The following is a 21,680-nucleotide window of genomic DNA, read 5'->3' on the forward strand; positions in this document are numbered from 1 at the left end:
AGTACCAAAGGGAACCCGTGAAGATGTACGATATGTTCCAGGAAGACCTTTGCCAGGATAGATGCATCTGGGAGACCTTTAAACGGCAGGAAGTGGGCCATTTTAGAGAATAAGTCCACGACCACTAGAATGGTATTGTATCCTTGACTGGGCGGTAGATCAGTGATAAAGTCAAGAGATAAAGTATGCCATGGCAGCAGTGGAAAATGCTCCCATCTCCTTCAAAATACTAAAGCAATTCTGCTGAAGGGGGCCGCAAACCCCACAAAATAGTTGTAGTGGAACAGGATGAAACGAAAATTGTTTTTGGAACATTTATTTGTTCACATGACAAGATTTTACATCATAAATAGTACACATTTACATTGGAGGAATGGTAAAAAAAAAATTAAAAAAAACAATCTGCCCCTCCAACATTTTACAGTGAACCGAGTAGCCATAGGCCCCTCCGACCCAGACACTCAAAAACCCAAACGATGAGGTCCCATTTACAATTCATCCTTCACATCTGTGGATTCCTGTGCGCCTGTCTGTTCTGTCTTTGCATCAGTCTGTTCATCACCTTCGGCTTCCATGTCCAATTCTTCTTCATCAGGTTCCTCTCTGTCATCAGTTGGGTCTGGCTCCTCTTCAGGCTCATCCTCAACCTTTGCGATAACATCAATGTTCAAGCTGAGCCGAAGCATTCTTTCTATTCGGTCTCCGTATTCCTTGGTGTCTTGTAACTGATAGCCCGATTTTATCGTTGCAGTTTCAAAGAGGACCACAGCAAGATCAGACACAGTTTGATCATCTTCATTTTCCTTGACTCTGCGGAGCATGTCCTTGATGAGCGGATGTCTAGGGTTCACTTCAAAGGTTTTCTTCTGGCTAGCATAGTAATTGGTGGAGATGTCTTTGCCAGTCTGGTACGCCTGAGCCTTCATGATCCTTTCCATATTTCCAGACCACCCATACTGACTTGCCACAAGTGCACAAGGGGAGTTGGTTAAATCGCTGGGAAACTATGGCCTTCTCAATCTTGTCTTTCAGAGCATTGTCCTTCATCCAGTTCAGCAGCGGTTCGTACTCCTTCTCCAAAGCTTCACAAGCCTCCTTAGTTTTCTCGCTTTCATCAAATTTCACACCTTCTTTGGCCACATTCTGGAATTTCTTGCCATAAAATTCTGGCAGAGCCTGGATGCAATATTCATCCACGGGCTCAATCAGAAAGACCACTTCATAACCCTTCTTCAGAAGGCGTTCAACAAAGGGAGAGGATTCCACCTCCTTGCGACTGGTTCCAGCCATAAAATAGATTTTATCCTGCTTCTCCTTCATGCGCTCCACATACTGCTCCAGGCTGGTCAGTTCACTAGAATGGGAGGACTGGAAGCGTAGCAGTTTAGCCAGGCGGGTCCGGTTGGAGTGGTCTTCAATTACTCCAAGCTTCACGTTTGTACCAAACTCTTTCCAGAACTTGTCATTGTATTGGTCTTCAGCTATCTTCTTGATCATGTCAAGGGTTTTACGCACCAGTTTCTTTCTAATAACCATAAGCAATTTGTGCTGCTGGAGCGTCTCTCGGGACACGTTCAATGGCAGGTCGTCAGAATCCATCACGCCTTTGACGAAGTTGAGGTACTTTGGCATCATGTCGTGGAAGTCATCTGTGATAAACACTCTGCAGACGTACAGCTTAATAAAATCACTCTTTTTAGAGCCATATTCATCAAAGAGGCCACGGGTGCAGAGCTGGGAATGAAGAGGATAGATTTGAAGGTGACCTCTCCTTCAGCAGTGAAGTGGATATGCCCCAAAGGATCGTCACTTTCCTTGGAAAAGGACTTGTAGAAGGCTGTGTACTCATCCTCTTCTACCTCCTTAGCCGGTCGCTGCCAAATTGGTTTGATGTCATTCATAAGTTCCCAGTCCCAGACAGTCTTCTCAACCTTTTTAGTTTTGGGCTTCTTCTCCTCGTCCTCCTCTTCCACTGTAGCTTCTTCATGAGATGACCTGTTCCTGTAGTTCCTTTTTGGGCAGTAATATACGATCCCTGAAATATGGTAGTTGGTCCTTGATAGTATAGTGTTCTCCCCATGTATTCCATTCTTGTAACAACTCGGGATTCATCACGCGTCGGATCTCTTGTTGTAGTTCGTCCTGAGTCATCGTGGTTGTGAGGCCCAGGAGCTTGTCATTTGGGATGATGGCCACTGGGTCGGTGGTCGTATACACCTGTTCATCAATACCCATATGGGAAAGGGCATCAGCCTTTCTGTTTTTGACTCTGGGTCAAAACGTGCTCACATAATCATACTCTGCAAAGAAAAGGGCCCAACATAGCTGTCGTGAGGATTGAGCCTTTGCTGTCTTTAGATATTGTAGATTTGCATGGTCAGTTATAATGGTGATAGTGTGCCTGGCCCCTAGAAGATAGTGTCGCCAGGCCTTAAAGGCTGATTTGATGGCTAGGAGCTGCTTGTCCGTGATAGCGTAGTTGAGTTCAGGTGGTGAGAATTTACACGACCAGAAAGCTACAGGATGTAACTGACTGGTTTTTTGGTCCCTTTGCGAGAGAACAGCACCCATCGCCATGCTTGAGGCGTCTGTTTCCACCACATACGGAAGATCTGGGCGAGGATGTCGTAGGATCAGGGCATAAGTGAACCTCACCTTAAGTTCCTGGAAGGCCTTTTCTGCCTCTTCCATCCACTGGAACCTCTTGTTGCTCTTTCTCAATAGTGATGTGATTGGGTGCACAATTTGAGAAAATCCCAGAATAAACTGGCAGTAAAAATTTGCAAAACCCAACATGCTCTGGATTCCTTTGAACAAGCTTGGGGCTGGCCAGTTTAGAATGGCGTCGACCTTATGCACATCCATTCGAATTCCTTTTGGGGTGAGGACGAAGCCGAGGAACTCTACCTCGGTAACGTGAAAAGAGCATTTTTTGAGTTTGGCATAGAGGTGATGTTGACGGAGTTTCGTAAGAACGGAACGGACATGCTTGATGTGGTCCTGTCTTGAACCCGAGTATACTAGAATATCGCCAATATAGACTAGGGCACAGACATCAATCAGTTCTCTTAGCACATCGTTCATGAAATACTGAAATGCAGCGGGGGCGTTGCAAAGTCCAAATGGCATTACCTGGTATTCGTATAGGCCATTTTTGGTACGAAATGCGGTCTTCTGTTCATCCCCCTTTTTTACCCGAATGAGATGGTACGCTCCTCTAAGGTGCAATTTAGTGTAAATTTGGGCATCTTTGACATGGTCTAACAGTTCTGGAATAAGTGGCGGGGGTAGCGATTTTTAATGGTGATTTGGTTCAATGCGCGATAGTCGATGCAAGTCCTCAAATCTCCTTCCTTCTTCAGCACAAAGAATAGGGGAGATGCTGCTGGTGACTTCAAAGGGCGGATGAATCCATTAGCCAGGTATTGATCTAAGTAGAACTTCAAATGTTGGTTCTCAGGTTCGGTGAGCGCATAGATCCGACCACAAGGGATTTGTGCACCAGGTACCAGGTCGATCTGGCAATCATAAGGCCTGTGCGGTGGCAAGGTATTAGCTTGTTCCTTCTGAAAGACATCTTGAAAGTCCTGGTATTCACTTGGTAGGGTACCGGTCACACCCAGAGTTACTGTTGCTGTTCCATGGACAGATCGGCTCGTATTCGTTGACTTCCTTCCTGTATAGTAACAGGTGTGAGTACAGCCCTCGGAAAAGACCAATTCCCTTGCACGCCAATCGATATGCGGATTGTGCATGACCAACCACGGCATCCCTAAAATCAACCGGAATTGAGGCGCCTTGATGAGGTCGAAAACAATAGATTCTCAGTAACCATCCTGACACAGAAGGGTTAAGACTGTTGTGCATTGGGATACTGGACCAGAATCTATTTTCTTCTTTGCTGCAAGATCCTGGTCCATGTAATTCCCAACCACTCCGCTGTTGATGTATGCTTCTATGGTATGCATCCTAGACGGTTGCTGGTGGTTGATTAGGATCATGGGCAGCGCAAAATGGGAGGTCTGTAGTTCACTTTCTTTGCTCGACAAATTGACCCCTACATTTGCTGGACTTGGTAGTTTTCCTACTCATTCATTCGTGTTTTCCTTATCCGTGGCTCCTACGATTCTCCTCGGCGGTTTTACTGGACACCCCTTGAGTAAATTACCTGCTTTTCTGCAGTATAGGCATAAGATGCAGCTCCCTTCTCTTGTCTCTTTCAGCTTTGGTCAAGCAGGTCTTACCCCTCCTAGTTGCATTGGTTCCACCAAATTGTCTGCCACCCACAGGGCATTGTCCCTTGACCGTACGTACATGGGGCGAGTGTCCGGTGTACCCCGATCTCGCCCTTCGATCTTGCAACCTGTGATCTAGTTGAACCACAAGGTTAATAAACTCTGCACAGTCTTTCGGTGGAACAACCACTTGGGCAAGAACATCTTTTAGCTCCCCCCATAGGCCGCGGTGGAATAGTGTAGTTCTCTCCTCCACAGGCCACCCTGCTTCGACAACGAGCCTGTTGAAGTTTGCTATATAAGTTAATAAGTCTTGGTTTCCTTGACAGAGAGACAACAGCTTGTTGTCTAGTGCCTGTCCATGAGTACGACGAGCAAAGAGCTTTTCCATCTCCTGCTGGAAGTTCCTGAAGTCACGTGGCAGTGGATCATCCTGACTAACGAAAGGTACAGACCAGTCCGCAGCACTACCACTCAGATAAGATAGCACAAAGGCAACCCGCGACTGATCATTAGGGAAGGCCCAGGCCTGCAAAGAAAATGGAGGCGACATTGGTTCATAAATGTTGCATACCTCTTAGGATCTCCCATGAAGCGCTCGGGTGGGGCTAAAGGAACTGCTCCTGGCAGGGTTATCTGTACCGGATTGGTTGGTGGCGCTGACATTGATGAGACGTTCCAAGGCAATGGGGCTTGTCCGGCCTGTGACTGGAGGAGTTGTCTACTCAAGTCGTCAGTGCGTTCCTTAGCCACTATTAATTCCCTCCACAGGGCATTGGTTTCCTGTTTAGCTGAATGAACCTCAGCATGTAACTGTCCCAGCATCTGAGCTAACTGGTCGGTTTCCGACGTTTCCATGACGCCCAGGTGGATTATAGTTTGTGAGGCTTCGCGTTCTGTAACGCTCACCTGATATCCACGGGGACGCCACTCAGTCTGGTTGGACCACATTCGACCTTGAACCCCCTCCCTTGGACTCTTGTTCGGCCGAGGACCGGGTCTGAAAACACAGGAATTTGGGTTTAGTTTTATTGTCTCTTTCAGCCTGGAGCCCACCTCCCTTATGGACCCAACAACCCCTTTGGTGCCCTGCTCACCTTGCTTTATTATATGGTGTGCTCTCTGTCCTGCTGCTCTGTGCAGGGGTGTGTTGTTGGAAGGGCGCGGCGCAACCTAGTCGCTTCACTGGTGCAGGCCCTCAGAGTCCAGACCTGCTGCGACTCCCGTTTGTCCAGGTAAGACTGCTGGTTTGGCAGTTTGTCCTCTACTTTGAAATTGCCCCTATTAATTTATCTCCTTCTTCGTTAGGTGCGAATGGAGTTCTGGTGGTGCCGTGCTGCTTGGGGCTGTGCACGAGATGTTAAGTGAAAGTGCGATGCGCGGCGCTATGTGCCTTTTCTTGTGCTGACCTGTTTGTTCTCTCTTCCTTACAGGCCGCTGCGATGTCCCGGAGTAGATGCTGCCGAGAAGATGAAGAGCGGTGAGTAAAGTGTAGCATGTGCCGCCTTCTTGTTCCCTTGTGTGCTAATCAGTGTTTTCTTCCCTCTTGCAGGTCGTTAAAATGGCCTGGAATGGACGTGGGCCAAGAGCGAGTCAACCCCAGGTAAGCGTGCGCTTATTTTGATTGTTTTCAATATTGGAGAATAAACGCTTATTAATGCTGCTTTTCCGTTCTCTTTTCTTCCCAGGTGCGGCTTTCCAGATCGAAGGAGCGCTCGCCTAGATGCTGTATATTCAGGACCCAGGAGTGGAGTACAGAAGCAGGATTCGCTCGCAGGTAAGTGTATACTAATAATGTTCTTGTTCTTGCAGGTAACAGGCTCAGGAATGCAGATGAGGATCCGAACAGAACGTGGTGAGCGTCACGCTGCAGCTAGCAGAGTAACGGGAAGCATGCTCCTCAGCTTGGGCGTGGCTTATATAGCCTGCAGGTATCCCAAGTGCCCCTAGGTCTGACCACACCTAAAACACTAGACCGCATAGCTCAGTTCTGGGACTGAGCTATGCGGGGGCATACATGCTGTCCAAAGGCTATTGCAAGTCCCAGTTCTCAAGTTCTCTGGCTTCACATATGAGCCTGGCGCCAAAGACGCCAGGACTGACTCCAAGAGAGTCTTGGGCGGAATGGTAAGGCCCTTGAGGCCATGATGGAAGTCCGTGGTGCAGCCCAGATGTCTTGCCTGTTAGGGCCAGGGGCAGGGGTCATGACCGCAGGAAGGAAGAGGCAGGGCTAAGAAGGTGGGTGGTGCTTAGGCAAGGTGACCTAGATCCACTTACACCTGCTCGCCAAATGCAAAGGAAAAAAGGCTGGAGGGCTCCTTAAGTAGGGAAAAGAGTGGCAAGCAGGAAGGTAGCAGGTGGGCGGGGCTTGGGCCAGGTGACCTAGATCCACTTGCACCTGCTCCCCATCTGCAACGGAAAAGAGGCTGGAGGGCTCCTTAAGTAGGGCAAAGAGCGGTAAGCAGGAGGCACCAGGTGGGCGGGGCTTGCTAAGTGGTGAAAAAGAGCAGCAACCAGGAAGACACCAGGTGTTCAGGGCTTACCCTAATTCCCTACCCAAGACAAATTATGTTTCTCTTATTTAGAGTCCGGCCATCCAGCAAGGAGTTGCCCATCAAACTGGGATAGATTTCACAATCATACCATTATTGAAAGAACCCAGCCAAAATAACCAAATTATGGGCAGCATCCATAGCCATGTTGAAAGACACTTGCACACACAAATTGCTGTAACCATCTTGGGGAAAGAATTTAAACTTATAATGCCAACTTGCCAGGCCCATTAGTTATAGGAAGTGACGTTCCCCATTTTGACCTATGGGTCTCAAAGATAACCCAAATAAAAATAAGAACCCAGATGGATGGACCCACAGGTAGGAAAAATGCTACCATATTTCTTTAAAAAAAGAGAACATCAAACTAAGGCACTGGTCTCTTGATCTTCAAGAGCCCAAAGAAAATAGAGAGTCAGAAAGATTAAAACTCTTAGATAATTTTCCCTTGAAGGACAAAGAGATCAGCATCTTAATAGGAAGGGTATGTGATGAATTCAGCAAAGCCATCCATACTTCTCTGTGGGAAATCTTCCCTCATGTGGCCAGAGGAAGGCAGAATCTACCGCACTCTGACCCTGGGGGTAGCTTTCTATGGGAGGACCACATGGGGGAGGACACAGCTCGGGGAGATGAAGTGAAACCGCTAGGTCAGACCACACCCCTACCCGTATTCCTTGGTGACACCCAAGGGCCTTTACCCCATTCTTCTATGGCATATTGTGGAGTGCATAAAGAATCTCCATCTTTTTTGGATCACCAGTCTTACTTATATTACCCCCTCTTCGATGATACTGAGGCGAGGAAGAGGGATGGAGTAATAAAGATCACTAGAAGCGGTAAACCAACACTGCAATCTAGTCAATAGAGGGTGTTAACAAGTGCTGGGACATTTTAAATATGGCACACCTGAACAGAGAAAGAGACTCACGTCTCCTAACGTCGGTTGGGTAATAGGAGGTGAGAAAGCTCCAGAGCGGAGCAAGGAGACTGCCGAGAGCGGCGTGCAGGCAATTTGGGCAGAGAAGGGTTTGCTGCACCATTGCCACAGAAGCAGGAGCTGCTGAATGAAGGAGAAGGCAAATCAGGTACCGAGGAGACAACGAGACGCGCTCCCAGTCAGCAAGTAAGCTGTGAAGGAAACGGTGAGACGCAAGGGATGCCGAAGCTGCCAAAGAAGACCGGTAAGCCCAGATAAAGAGATTGGGACACCAGGGCATTCAGGGCGAATGCTGCATACCATTAACGAGCGAGTGAGCACATATAAGGGAGCTGGGACATTTTGATACAGAGATTGAAACTGCTGGAAAGGGGGCAGTGACCCGATATATGAAGAATAAAATTTCCTGGATACAAAAGAGAGTGAATTCTGAACTGAAGAAGCCCTGGAAGGAAAGTAAATGTCACACCTCGGCGCGTTCCACACTACGACCCCGTGCTTCATACTTACCTCAGGGCCGACAGCGGAAAAGGACATCTGGCAAAACTATTGCGCTTCACCGTTCTGTTCGGCATTCTGCAGCGCCATTCTTGATAAAGTGGAGTATGCCCTGGAGGCTAACGACTACTGCACCAGCCAGACGGTTTCAAACTACGATTCCCATGAAACCTAAGGGAATTCGTAGTCCATAACATCACGTGTGCCTCCCCTCACTTGGCTCCACCTCCGCATTGATTTAAGCGGCTGCAGCCCGGAGGACGCTGCTTTTGTTTGAATGTTACAGCCGGCACTTAAGTTCCGTCTTTATCGCCTTGTTCCTGAAGCTCCTCTTTTCAGTTTCCAGTCTGCTCAAACGGAATTCTGTTTCCTTCTCCTTCATTCCGTGCTCCCGTGTACCGAACCCTCTTTTGAACTAAGGACTGCCTGTCTGCCGTCTGTTACCTTCTTGCTCGCCCGTGTACCGACTTGAGGATTGTTGTAAGGACTGCCTGCCTGCTGATTCTGTTACCTTCTTGCTCTCCCGTGTACCGACTTGAGGATTGTTGTAAGGACTGCCTGCCTGCTGATTCTGTTACCTTCTTGCTCACCCATGTACCGACTTGAGGATTGTTGTAAGGACTGCCTGCCTGCTGATTCTGTTACCTTCTCGCCTGTGTACCGAATTGGAAAACTGCCCAACGGACTGCCTTAGCACTTTTTTCCAAAGTTCTAAGTATTTGTTTTTTGTGCGCCTTTTCCACGCACCCTACCCTCACCTGCACTCCTCCTCTCGCTTGTTCTGGAATCTTTCCATTTGGCTCCACTATTAAAGGACGTTTGCTGTTACGGATTCTACCTGGTTCCGCCCTATAAGTGCACTTTGGGGACGCCTTGCAGTTGTGCACCCACCCGGATCTAGTGCGTCCCTCGTTCTGCCCGGGACTAGCTACCCGACTAACATTCCCCGTTTATTATTTTGCACTGTCGTTGTGTTCTGCATCCTGGAGTACAAGGGAACTTTGACTTCCTAGGGTAAGACTTTCAGTGCCTTTTTCTCTTTGTTATTTACACTACTCAGGATAGTGTCTAATTCCTTGTCTATAATTTCAGGGGATATCAGGGCATTGTAATTTCAGGATCCAGGGACTGGGATGTTCAGGTACTATTCTGTCTTATCTCCATCTATTGGTAGTTGCTGTTATTCCAAGTGATTAATCGTGTGTTGTTTCTTGCAGCTGGGTCCGTGGCAGCGTGTTTCTCCCCGCTCTTTCGGGTGATCGGTCCCTCTGTCTGGCACACCTATCAGCAGTGGGTCATATCATCAGAAAGGTAATTTTCCCTCATAGAGAGGAGGCTTGGGTGGAGGCTCCAACCCGAGCTCTTCAATCAACGCACAGTCTCGCTGGTCAGACCTCCTGTCTTGTCTACTCCCGTTCGGTGAGTAACAAAAACAGAAGCCATGGAAGAGACGGACCCTTTGGCTGCTCTGGTCCGTTTGGTATCCGACCTACGGTCGGATATGACGGCAGCACATGATGCCTTGCACCACCGAATTGATGGTTTGAACGCTTCCCGCCTCCCCATACACTGGGGGTTGACACGTCTGGTGCAACTGCTTCAGGTTCCGGTCTCTCTTCGGCCTCCACGTCGGGATTTACGGCAGCCCCTGTTCTCATGGCCACACAGTTTCAATTGGCACTGCCGGAACGCTTCACTGGCGATCCAAAGCATTATCGGACATTTATCAATCAATGCAAACTGCACTTTCTTTGCCGCCCCACAGCCTTTCCCAACTCGACCTCGAAGGCGGCTTTTGTCCTCTCACATCTAGGGGGGACGGCTGCAGCCTGGGCCAATCCGTTACTCGACGCAAATAGCTTTGTCTTGTATGACTGTGATGCTCTCATCACCGCCATGAACACGGTTTTTGATACCCGTTATAAATCCCAAGCTACAGACCTAGAGTTCCTGAACTTACGTCAGGGTACATCTTCTCTGTTCACTTACCTTACCAGGTTCAATCAACTCGCTGCTGAGACAGACTGGCCCGAAGAAAAGAAGTCAGCAGTGTTCTATAAAGGGTTGTCAGAAGAGCTGAAGGACACCCTAGCCACGGTACCAGTAGTTCCTACCGTATTCGGTTAACTCCTGGACTTGGTATTACAGATTGACGCTAGAAGAGCTGAAAGGAAAGGAGAACGCAAGTCAACCACACCAATACCCCCTCCCTTGGATTCTGTCAGTCTTCCTTCCTCTGTTCCGGAACCTATGCAGGTGGGGGCCGTCCGAGGTCCTTTAACACCTGCACAACGGGAACACCGGCAATCACACAATTTATGTATGTATTGTGGGTCGGCCGAACATGTGCTAAAAGACTGTCCAAAAAGACACAACAAAAAGGTGGGAAACGCCAGAACCCGGCGATAGATGGAGTCCCTACGCCGGGGGTATACTCTTTGGACTCTCACGGGGTCGCTTCCGCCCCAGTCAGCCTGCCGGTAGTCTTTACCGTGACCCCTGACACTTCATTTTCATCCCTTGCCATTATTGATTCTGGGGCCACCGGTAATTATATGGACTTTGATTATGCTGTAAAGAACAACGTACCAGTCCTGTCCAAAGCCTAACCCGAAATTGTACATGCAGTTGACGGTACATCCTTGATCTCCGGTCTGGTTACCCAAAACACGTCTCTGGTCCGGATGCAGACAGAGGAAGGGCATGTGGAGACCTTATCGTTTGATTTGATCAAAGCTCCTCAGTTTCGGGTCATATTGGGAATCCCTTGGCTACGACACCATAATCCCGCTATCGACTGGGCAAACAGGGTGGTTCAGTTTCCTTCCTCCGTGTGCAACGAAAAATGCTTTCAGAACACAAGTGTGTGTCCAGAATCATCCTCTCAGGCGTTGGTAGCTTCCATGGCAGTCATCGGGGCTGTTTCTATCACTACGCACATTCCTTCGGAATACCTCTCCTTTCGGGATGTGTTTGACAAAGGGGGGGCGGATCATCTACCGCCTCACAGACCATATGACTGTCCTATTGATCTGGTGCCGGGATCTAAAATCCCGGTTGGGAGAGTGTATTCTCTTACCATACCCGAGGACAAGCTACTGAAGGAGTACATCGACAAATCTTTGGTCACTGGGTTTATTAGACCCTCTAAGTCTCCTGCAGCGTCTCCTCTCTTTTTTGTCCCGAAGAAAGAGGGAGATCTCCGTCCTTGTGTTGATTATAGAGCATTGAATGCTATTACGATAAAAAATCAGTACCCCCTTCCACTGATTTCGGTCCTTTTGGATCAACTTGGTTCTTCTGTTATCTTTACCAAATTGGATCTCTGGGGCGCCTACAATCTCATCAGAATGCGTGAAGGGGACGAGTGGAAAACGGCATTCAAAACCCGGTATGGACTGTTCAAGTACCTAGTGATGCCCTTCGGAATCTGCAATGCTCCGGCCACTTTTCAGGCCTTTATGAATGACATCTTTCATGACTGTCTTGACCAGTTTGTTGTTGTTTATCTGGACGACATCCTGATATACTCACCCTCCAGTGAACAACACACTGAACACGTACGCTTTGTATTACAACGACTTAGGGAAAACCATCTATTTGTCAAAGCAGAGAAGTGTGTATTCAACTCTACCGAGGTCGAATTCCTCGGTTATGACCTTACCAACCAGGGCATCAGAATGAGTCGTTCCAAAGTTAAGGCAGTACTTGAATGGCCTGTCCCTACCTCAACCAAAGCCTTGCAGTCCTTTCTAGGATTTGCGAATTTCTACAGGCGTTTTATCCACTCGTTTTTGTCCATTTCAGCTCCCCTCACGGCTCTGACAAGCTCTAAAAAACCATATCGATGGAATGAGGAGGCACAGAACGCCTTTGAGGCTTTAAAAGCTGCGTTCTCCACCGCTCTGGTGTTACAACATCCTAATCCTCACTTACCCTTTCTAGTGGAGGCTGATGCTTCTGGTTCCGCCATTGGGGCGGTTTTGTCTAAGCGTTGTCCTGACTCAGGGGAGATTCATCCAGTTGCATATTATTCTAGAACACTAACCCAATATGAGCGCAACTACCCCATCACTGAAAGAGAACTCTTGGCCATTAAGGACACCTTCTCAGAATGGAGGCACCATTTACTGGGTGCACGTCATCTGGTCACAGTCTTCTCTGACCATCGGAGTCTCCTGGCGTTTCAATCAATGAAATGCCTCACCGCTCGGCAGGCCCGCTGGCATCTCCTCTTTTCCCAGTTCAACTTCACCATCACCTTCCGACCGGCCCGGCTCAACACATGTGCCAACGCATTGTCGCGTCTGGATCACAACCCGGGCAGTTCTGCATCAGACCATTCTCTATTGTTGCCTTGTAGGGTGGTTTGTGGTTGCACACCACAAACCACCCTACAAGCCTTTGCTTCGTTCCCTGGTCTCGGACTGGGTTTCCTCACATGCAGAGGAATGCATGGCCCTCAATCTCGATGTAGTACAGGGATTGCCATACATTCAGGGTCATTTATACTTGCCGCCTGGGGAGGCGCGTCTCCGCGCCCTGGAATGGTCTCATGACTCATTGATAGCGGCCCACCCGGGTCAACAAAAAACTCTGGACTCCTTGCGTCGCTGGGCATGGTGGCCCTCTATGTCTAGGGATGTGGTTGACTATCTGGCCGCTTGTTCTGTGTGTGCCCAATGCAAAATCTCACGTTCCAAACCAGTGGGTTTATTGCAACCACTTCCGGTGCCGCACAAGCCGTGGTATATGGTCTCCGTGGACTTCATAGTGGATCTGCCTCCGGTGGACGGTTTCGATACCATCTGGGTCGTTGTTGACTATTTCACCAAAATGGCACTCTTTATTCCATGTATGGGTCTGCCTTCAGCACCAGTTTTGGCATCTTTGTTCCTCAAGAATATCTTCCATTTCTTTGGCCTACCGTCCATCGTGGTGTCAGATCGCGGCCCGCAGTTTACCTCGCGATTTTGGAGAGCCTTAACTGCATCTTTACGCATTGACGATCGGTACAGCACTGCCTATCATCCCCAGACAGATGGGCAGACTGAGAGAGTCAACGCTACTCTAGAGCAGTTCCTCTGTTGTCTGTGCTTACACTTTCAGTCTTCCTGGTTGACGATGTTTTTGCCAGCTGAATTTGCCTATAATAACTCTTTGCACTCGGCTTCTGGTGTGTCACCTTTCTACGCCATGTATGGGCAGCACCCACAATCGTTGCCCTTGGATCCTTCTGTTCCCTTGGACAATCCGGCAGCTCAGGCATGCGTTCGGGACATCAAATCCGTCTACATGGCAGTTCGTTTGCATTTCCTTACTGCCCAGAATAGGGCCAAGAAACATGCTGACCGGCTTCGGATTCCTGTGCCGACATACAAGGTGGGCATGAAGGTCTGGTTGTCGACACGCAACCTGAAAATCCCTGGTAAACGCATGCTTTTGCCCAAATTTGTGGGTCCCTATTCTATCACTGATGTGGTTAGTCCTGTGGCGGTGCGGCTTTCTCTACCCGCCTCATGGAAATTGCATCCGGTTTTTCATGTATGCCTCTTGAAGCCCTGTCCTCCTGCTACTCGCTTACCACTCCGCCCTTCTCCCGTTCGGGTGCAGGGCGATGTTGAATACGAAGTGGCGGATATCCTGGACTTCCGACTACGCAGGGGTCGCCCGTTCTACCTAGTTGACTGGAAGGGCTACGGTCCTGAAGATAGATCTTGGGAACCGCTGCATAATATACATTCTCCTAGGCTTCTGCGCCGGTCCATACACGCAGGGGGTTGGTGCCGCCTGTGGGGGTGGATGCTGTCACACCTTGGCGCCGTTCCACACTACGACCCCGTGCTTCATACTTACCTCAGGGCCGACAGCAGAAAAGGACATCTGGCAAAACTATTGCGCTTCGCCGTTCTGTTCGGCATTCTGCAGCTCCATTCTTGATGAAGTGGAGAATGCCCTGGAGGCTAACGACTACTGCACCAGCCAGACGGTTTCGAACTACGATTCCCATGAAACCAAAGGGAATTCGTAGTCCATAACATCACGTGTGCCTCCCCTCACTTGGCTCCACCTCCGCATTGATTTAAGCGGCTGCAGCCCAGAGGACGCTGCTTCTGTTTGAATGTTACAGCCGGCGCTTAAGTTCCGTCTTTATCGCCTTGTTCCTGAAGCTCCGCTTTTCAGTTTCCAGTCTGCTCAAACGGAATTCTGTTCCTTCTCCTTCATTCCGTGCTCCCGTGTACCGAACCCTCTTTTGAACTAAGGACTGTCTGTCTCCCGTCTGTTACCTTCTTGCTCGCCCGTGTACCGACTTGAGGATTGTTGTAAGGACTGCCTGCCTGCTGATTCTGTTACCTTCTCGCCTGTGTACCGAATTGGAAAACTGCCCAACGGACTGCCTTAGCACTTTTTTGCAAAGTTCTAAGTATTTGTTTTTTGTGCGCCTTTTCCACACACCCTACCCTAACCTGCACTCCTCCTCTCGCTTGTTCTGGAATCTTTCCATTTGGCTCCACTATTAAAGGACGTTTGCTGTTACGGATTCTACCTGGTTCCGCCCTATAAGTGCACTTTGGGGACGCCTTGCAGTTGTGCACCCACCCGGATCTAGTGCGTCCCTCGTTCTGCCCGGGACTAGCTACCCAACTAACATTCCCCGTTTATTATTTTGCACTGTCATTGTGTTCTGCATCCTGGAGTACAAGGGAACTTTGACTTCCTAGGGTAAGACTTTCAGTGCCTTTTTCTCTTTGTTATTTACACTACTCAGGATAGTTTCTAATTCCTTGTCTATAATTTCAGGGGATATCAGGGCATTGTAATTTCAAGATCCAGGGACTGGGTTGTTCAGGTACTATTCTGTCTTATCTCCATCTATTGGTAGTTGCTGTTATTCCAAGTGATTAATCGTGTGTTGTTTCTTGCAGCTGGGTCCGTGGCGGCGTGTTTCTCCCCGCTCTTTCGGGTGATCGTTCCCTCTGTCTGGCACACCTATCAGCAGTGGGTCATATCATCAGAAAGGTCATTTTCCCTCATAGAGAGGAGGCTCGGGTGGAGGCTCCAACCCAAGCTCTTCAATCAACGCACAGTCTCGCTGGTCAGGCCTCCTGTCTTGTCTACTCCCGTTCGGTGAGTAACAGTAAACACGGCAAGCAGTGAGTCTGGGCCTTGCACCCACGTGAGCAGACAAAAAGCCCTGACTGAAAAGTGAACAGGCGCACTGCGATTGTGGGGCCCGCACCCAAGTAGCAAAATCATAAGACCCTGACACAAAAGTAAACCAGGGACAGGAGGAAAAGGGGAAAGGTCCCTGATTGTGAAACCATGGAAAATACTGAGAAGGCTCAGGGACAGAAAGTCCCCCTCATTCAATTGTGGAATAGTAACATTCTGAAAGGGAAGAACCATACCCCTTTGCAAAAGAACATTGAGGTCCAGAAGGCAAGAAACTGAATATCTGAAATAATTGTGTGATTGAAGGAAACTCAAGGGAAGAGTTGTCCCCCTTGAGATTGTGGAGTATATTAAAATATTGTGTGATCAGAGAAACTCAAGGGAAGAGACATCCTCCTTGAGATTGTGGAACATTATTTGTTTTCTTTTGAAAGGGACCGTGAAAAGCCAGAAGAAATCTTGGGGAAGGGAAGACCCCTTTTCTGGTCAAACTTTATTAGTTTTAATTTTTTTCACTTTTTGAACTTCATGTTTGGAACTTTGAAAGGAAGCTGCAAGTGTACAGTTTATAGACACCCCTATCTTCACTTTATATTGAGTTTAGTGTGTGAGGGTCAGCTTGGGATTTTGGACAGACGGTGAGGACTCTTTGTGATTCAGACATCCTGATACAGATGTTCCTTAGTTTTGTTGAGGCAGGGAAACCCCTCCTACAGTTAGGGACAGATAGGATTTCCCCAAACCCTTCTTTTTTTGTGAGAATAAAAGTATTTAATAATCAAAATAACCTTCCTTTGTCCGTGTCTTACTTCTGATTGCTCACATACAACTTTGACTGTGTCTCTCACTCTGCCAGGCAATGCCCCCCACCCCCTTGGTTGCATCTGCTCCCCTGATCTCTGTTGGCCCCCTATAAACTCTTTGACATCTACTGGCCTCCTTCCCTGTTTCCCCCTTCAGAGGAAGTGCCTCCCTTGGCTGCAGCTAACGTCCATGACTGCATCTGTCCACCCTTGACTGGTATTGGCCACCTGTACGGAAATGCCATCTGAGAAGGATGTAGAGCCCTGGCTTTTTTAAATGTGAATTAATTAATAAAACAATATGGATGATTCCGTCTCAGAAAGGGTGGTCTGCTAACCAGACTGCCCGTCCTTTCCTTGATGCTGCATGCCAAAAGCACAGTGACACATGTACCCTGCTGCATCAGTCTACTAAACTGCAGCACCTGCTCTCTAGAGGCACAGAGCAGGTTCAGAGGTCACAAGTGCCCTTTTGACAGCTGATGTGACAGCCAAGTCACTACAGTGAAGAGGCTGCCTTTATAATCTGCACCTCAGTTCCAGAGCTACATAATTCTGGGAGTTACCATCCTAATGGCAGTTTAATCTTTAAACATAAGCATATCTGAATTTTGGGTGTGGTGGCAATTAATTTACATAATTATTTAAGCCACATCTGATCTGTATCATACATGTGTCAACACTGTGAGACCAGGCCAGATTTGGAAGGGTTGTGTGTATGTTAACCACACACCCTGTCTCTGCCAGCCAGCAGGACAACAGACTGAAAGACTATGGGCCTCATTACACGGTAGGCGGTGAGCCATGGCGCTATTAGCGCCATGGCTCATGCCGGTAAAATACCGGCACCGCCTTGGCGGTAAGGGGATTTACCGCCCCATCCCAAGGTTGGAGGGGCGGTAAATCCCCCTTCCGCCATTGCCCTTCCCCATTCCCATTTCTGCCCCATAGGGCTCAATGGGAATGGGGAAGGCGCTAATTACGGCACCGCAATTTAGCGGTGCCGTAATTAGCTCCGAGGTCCCTTAGCGGGTTGGTATTTAACGCCTGCAAAAAGCAGGCGTTAAAACTCCAACCCGCTAAGGGACCTCGTAGTAAGGCGGCAGGGATTTACCGGCACCGGTATTTTACCGGTACCGGTAAATCCCTACCGTCTACCGTGTAATGAGGCCCTATGCCTCTCTTTTAATCCTTTGTGAGGTTGGGTTCAAAGGTCATATGTGCCCTCTGGACAGCATCATCAACAGCTACATCACTTCATTGTAAGGGCTGCATTTAGAAATATGCACCCCTGTTCCCAAACTACATAATTATATGAAATCACAATCCTGGTGGCAGTTATAATCTCATTTTATTTCCCCAATAACCTGTTATTTGCATTTTTTTAAACAACCAAAATTCTTTCAACATGTGGATCCCCCTCCGCTTGCCCCACCCCTTCCTAGCCCCTTCCTCCCTCCCCCCTGATCCGAGATCTCTCCTTGCTGTTGTCTTTTCTACCGAGGCATTTGGTTTCAACGTTGAAGTCCCTGTTGCCATTTCTTATGAAGTCCCCCTTTGTGTCTCTGCTTCTGTGTGAGTCTTTTATGGGTTGCTCTCACTTTGCGGATCGATTATTCTCAGAAGACCCATAGCCCTGGGGCACCAGGCATGGCATGCTCCAGTCATTAGATATCTCAGTAGGCTTGACCAGTCTGTGCTGAACTTTAAGTGTTCGCCTTGGATCGAGTATGTAAGCCACTCCATAGCCACTATTGACCACATTTTTGCAATCCATTCGTGTTCATGTGGAGGGTCTTTTGATTTCCATTTGTGCGCCAGCACCAGCACTGCCGACATCATCATTATGATATAAAGCTTACGGCTTGGCTTGGATATAATGCTTTCTAGAACCCCATTCAGTCCTATCATTTATATGCCCCTGTTCCCGCCCCCAGTGATTCCCAGGACCTGGCCTATTGCCTCATGTATTCCTTACCAGTACTAATCTATTTTTGGGCAATCCCACCAGATGTGGGCCCAGGTGCCTCCCCCCACGCACTCCCTCCAGCAGTGGTGCGAAGTCTGTGGGTACATTCTTTGCAGCCTGACTGGACTTAAGTGCCACTGAAGCATCAGCTTCAGCCAAGTCTCTCTGATTTGGAGTGGGCATTTATAATCTTAACACGTAAGCCATGCATGAGTACGGTTATGGTGATTGGGATTTCTATTAATTATTAAAGTCATATCAAATTTGTATAATACTTATATGAGCCTTGTGGGCCGAGCCTAGCCATGAACAGGCTATGCATATTCTCCATAGACTGGCTGTCTTTCTACACACAGTAGCACAGCAGCTAGTGGAAGCAGTCTCCCTTTTGATCCTTTGTGAGTCCAATTTACACCTCTCTCTAGCAGGTCAGCCTCTCAGCAAGAGCTGTCCTGGTAAACAAGAATCAAAGGGCATGCCCTAAACAAAGGGACTAGCTTTACACCAGGCTGTTGCATAATAAAGGGCCCATGATGCTATCAGTATGAGAAGGGCATGGGGTAAGTGCAATCAGAGGAAGCTCAGCGCAGTCGGGGAAGGATTCCACCATCTTGTTTCCCTCTGTACCTCTCCTTCTTTCCTTTCGTCTCCACTTCCTTTAGCAGAAAGCACTTTGGGTATGATGCAAGAAGGCAAAGACCACTTGTCACAAGAACAGGGATTCAACCCGTTAAAGCAGGTTTGCTTTCGTCCAATCAATTGTTAACATTTGTCTATAAATAGGGGGTCTCCCACCCATTCTTTGATTCAATTTTGGACCATCAAGAACACAGGGAAGAATTCATGTGAACCTCTTTTAGTGAAGTTGGATCTTTCCAATGCCCTCAGCCATTAACGTGAAGAAGGAGTTTTGCAATACCGAGGTAATTTCGGCTCCCTACCCATTACCAGGGCACTTTGTGGGTGACGCCTGTCGAGGACCATGACTTGCCACTCTGCCCAAACCTCCATAGGATGGGAGAGCATAACCTGAAAGCACTCACCCTGTGTTCGAGCCCCTGCCATAGGTCTCACAGCATCTGGAGATCTAAGATCCCTGTTCCACTGCATTGGACCGTTTGAACTGTGCTCACCGCACTTGAAAGAAAGGAAACTATCGGTGCTGCTTTTGGCATGCAATCAAACCTTAAACAACCTTTTACATCTGTCAAACTAGCATGCCGATGCATCATTCCACACTGAGCATGTGACCTATTTAGCTCGAACAATCAGCTCGCCACAGAAGGCAAACCCAAACCTGTGCTTCTTTGAACCCTGCATCAGATCACCAAGGTCACAGCATCGAACTGACAAACCTCCAATTGAACTGTTTAGCAGTGTGTCAGTCATCAACCTGAACCAGGAGTTACCACTGCCTCAAACTGACCTGACACTCAAACCGACCCTGGTGAGTTATCTCAACTGTATGACCCAAAAACTGCATTTGACCTGCATGAAGCTCCTGCTTTGATCAGACTAGATGCCAGCTCACCACTTCAGCTAGAATAATGTGCTGCACCAAAACCTGATTGGACCTGCACCTCAGTACAGCTCAACGGGTGGTTTGATGCTGTCAAACTGCCAAACACAAAAATAAGGTACTTTGAGAGGCCTGTACCCCTTGCCCACTTTTTGGATCTTAGAGATTAGTATGCCACCCTTGTTGCACCTTTGTCCTTCAACAACATATGTTTTTTTTAACCATTGTTGCATTTCCTGCCTTCTTACCCCTGAATCAAGTATCCAGAGTGCATATACAGTCTTGCTCATTATGCCTCTGTCTTCTTTTGCAGGGGTGGGTTTTTATACTGCTTTTAAGTGTTATCTGTACAATTGTTTAGTAATATATTTATATTTTCATAGAACCTTTAATGGATATTATTTTATTGTGTAACTGTGTTACTTTGCTAATTGGGTTGCTACTGGATTAGATTCACACTCCTATCAGTATAGCCTTCCATTGGCCCACATTACTACGTGGCCATGTTTAAAAGACTAAATAGGTATATTTCTTAGTGTTCTAGTTTTACCTTTATGACTGAGATCACTATTGGTTTGTTGAAGTGTAGTGGCTGAGTAGGCGGTTTAACCACTACTCATCCTTATACTCTTGCACAGCAGAAGACATTTTGCCACAATCCATTGACTGTAGCTGCCCCCCAACCTTGACAGGTATTGAGCTCCTCGACTGTACCTGCCATCCTTTGACTGCACCCCCTCTACTAGCAGGTAGTGTTTGCCTCAACTGCATCTTTGCTCTATGGTCCTTCATTTGCTGTGTAGGCAATCCTGTGTACCCTACTTGACTGTTGTACAACCACCTAATCTTTGCACTCCCCACCTCTCTAGCCACTACCATGCACCCCTGCTGCCTTCAACCGACATACTTGCCCCCAAGTCACCTCCTTCCCATCTCAGTCAGCTCTCATGTACCACAGTACACCAGACAATCCCCTGCTCTTGCAGTCAGATCCTGTCGCACACTTCCTGCCCAACCAGCTTGCCTCCTTCACTGTCCCACACTATCAGGCACCCACTAGTATCATGACACAAAGAAGAGCACTGAGCGTGAGCTAACAGCCCTGGTGGAGGGATCAGCGGTCGAGAGGGAATCAGAGGAGATAAGCAGGTGAGCAGACAGCATGAAGCACATGGAGCAATGTATGCGATTGCCATTATATAGCAATCCCACTTTTACCACAAGTGGTAGCCCCCTGTACTTTATGCTGGCTTAACTGGGTTTTAGACTTGTTTTCCATCCCAGTCAAGTTAAATCCAAAGCCTGTGGCTCGGAGGTTTATGTGGTCTGACTTAACAGTCCTTATGATTCCCAAGGTGAGGAAGCATAGGCCACGGGCAACGCATTTGTCTTAGAAGCAAGAAAACGCAGCGCCACAGAGGTTTGAATCCTGACCCCGTGCTTAGAAACCACAATGCTGGTATTAAGTGTGTTATAAATGAATAAATAAATAATAAAAAAAAATAAGGCACGTGTACTCCCAATGGGCCACTTCGTCTCCCAGAGCGTGGCATCTGTTTCTTAGTCCTCTGGCTAAGCTGGTGGTGGCCATTTCACTTCTGTAAGATGGTTCCACTGGGTGGAATTCATATCTGTCTGGGACTCCCTCATCCAGGTATCAAAATTAAGGTTGTCTGTATTTTCTTTGAAAACTAGAAAGGGTCACATGACTGATTATCCGTGATTTGTTCGATATCGAAAATGTCCAAAGGTTTTGTCTCCCGTGGACATTTCCGTCTTTTGCCAAAGGTAATTATTTCCTGCCAAAGTCTAGCCTATTTGCACTATTTGTCGCTCTTGGACTCCACTTGCACTTGCCAGCCTAAATAGAAAAACCTTTGCATACCTGTTTGTGTTACTACCTGATCCATTGTGGCATCTTCTGTTTTACAAGGTTACGTACCCATGATTGCATTCTCTCCTTGCAATATCTAACATAAGATTACAATACA

General features: G+C 48.0%; 1 pseudogene; it reads right to left on the bottom strand.

The window, feature by feature from the left end:
- Positions 1–300: 300 nt before the first annotated feature.
- LOC138559199 (endoplasmin-like) lies at positions 301–2,235 on the bottom strand (annotated as a pseudogene).
- Between the last annotated feature and the right edge of the window lie 19,445 nt (positions 2,236–21,680).

The sequence above is a fragment of the Ambystoma mexicanum genome, chromosome 1q (assembly GCF_040938575.1).
Source record: "Ambystoma mexicanum isolate Mex_15411 chromosome 1q, UKY_AmexF1_1, whole genome shotgun sequence".
NCBI lineage: Eukaryota > Metazoa > Chordata > Amphibia > Caudata > Ambystomatidae > Ambystoma > Ambystoma mexicanum.